Raw genomic sequence first — 2,000 nt, 5'->3', positions numbered from 1 at the left:
TTGTGTCACCCCCAAATAATACTTATGCATATCGTGCTTTCATAGAAACTCTATTAAATTATTCATCATCCGCCAAACAATCACATTTGACATGTGGTTTGTGGTACGAGGATACAGCTGGTAAAATGAATGAAACTAATGAGGCAAACAAGGGCTTTTACAAAAGACAACAACTTTCAAAGGATGGTAAGGATGTTGAAATGATTGGGCATTTACATGGGGATATATTCAATCAAGATAAATTCCTCATTAACGGGGTCGAATTATCTATAAAATTAGTTAGATCGAGAGAAACATTTAACCTCATGTCACAGAATGCAGATAATAAGTACAAAGTCTGTATAACAGATGCAACTTTAATAATACGCAGAGCAAAAATTAATCCATCAATACTAATAGCTCATCAAAAGGTTCTTGCCACTACTACGGCTAAATATCCTATAACAAGAGGTGAAGTGAAAGTCCTGACCATACCATCTGGTGTGCAGGGTAAAACACTGGACAATATATTTTTAGGACAGGTTCCTAAGATATGTATTATAGGTTTTGTGAATAATACAGCATTCAACGGTAGTTATGGTAAAAATCCTTTCAACTTTGAAAATTTTGGTATTTGCTCATTTAGCCTATATATAGATGGTCAACAGATACCTTCAAAAGCGTTACAACCATCATTTCCAAACGATGTATTTACTAGCGCATACCACACCCTGTACTCAGGCACCGGTATACATTTTCTTAACAAAGGTAATGGAATATCGAGGGAGCAATATTCAAATGGGTACTGTTTACTAGCTTTTGATTTAACACCTGACTTGTCGGCTAACTCTAATGTGCATTGGAATCTTGTACGCCATGGTAGTGTAAGAATGGAAGTAAGATTCGAGAGCGCATTGACTGAAACAATTAACTGTGTAGTTTACGCAGAGTTTTCGAATATTATAGAAATAGATAAGAACAGAAATGTATGTGTGGATTATAGTAGTTAAGCAATCACTTATGTAATTATTATGATATTAAGAATAATAAAATATAATGTAATCGAATATGACATGGTTTTTATTTACCTTCATTATTTTTTTTACAAAGAGACTCATTACTTATGTTGAGATCATATTATGTGTGTTTAAATACATTGGTACAAATATGAATTGATAGTAATAAATGTAGTCAGTAAAAGAGTGAAAGAGTAGGGGAGTAAACGCATATTAAAGTATGAACACACTAGAAGTGCAAATGAGTCTTCGTAGGATACATCCCAGCCTCCAGAGCAACGTATATCCTTCAAATCGATTGCCGATGTATGCTCAGGTGCCAGCACTTATCATATGCAATCTTGACCCTGATTCACAGCCGGGGTCTCATTGGGTGGCTATTCATATAAACGTTGAAAGAGTTGGGGAATACTTTGATTCGTTTGGACGTAAACCTATTGAAGCAATAGAAGGATTTTTAAGGAGGAATTGTTGCATGTGGAGATACAATAGCCTTACGGTTCAGGATTACCTATCGGCGGTGTGCGGAGAGTACTGTTTGGTATACATATATTACAAGTTCAGGGGGATGAGATTAGAAGACTTCCTTAGAAATTTTACGTGTGACTCAGAGAACAATGATACGGTGCTAGTAAATTTGTATAGAAATATAATGGACATATAAATAAAAGAATAATACCTGGAATAAAAATGTTTTATTTAAATATGTAACGCTTACATCTAATTTTATTATAGATAATGGTGTTAATGTAGGTTAGGTATATTTATTGTTGTTTGCTTAGACCCGTAGGTTAGGTTAGGTTAGACATAGTTTATTCTATTTTTCTTTTAGAGCCATAGATCGGGTTAGTGAATGTAGGAAAGTAGATAACGATGCATTCGTAGTTGATAAGGTGGTGATTAGTAAGTAATTAGCAAGGGTTTTGGGAAAGCTATCTCTGGAACGGTTAGAGCTATCACTTCAGGAGTGAGTGCATTCGACTCCACACGGCCTGTTTAGTGGGG

The sequence above is a fragment of the Pieris brassicae genome, chromosome W, assembly GCF_905147105.1.
Source record: "Pieris brassicae chromosome W, ilPieBrab1.1, whole genome shotgun sequence".
Lineage (NCBI taxonomy): Eukaryota > Metazoa > Arthropoda > Insecta > Lepidoptera > Pieridae > Pieris > Pieris brassicae.
The sequence above is the reverse complement of the archived record's forward strand: the minus strand, read 5'-3'. Positions refer to the sequence as shown.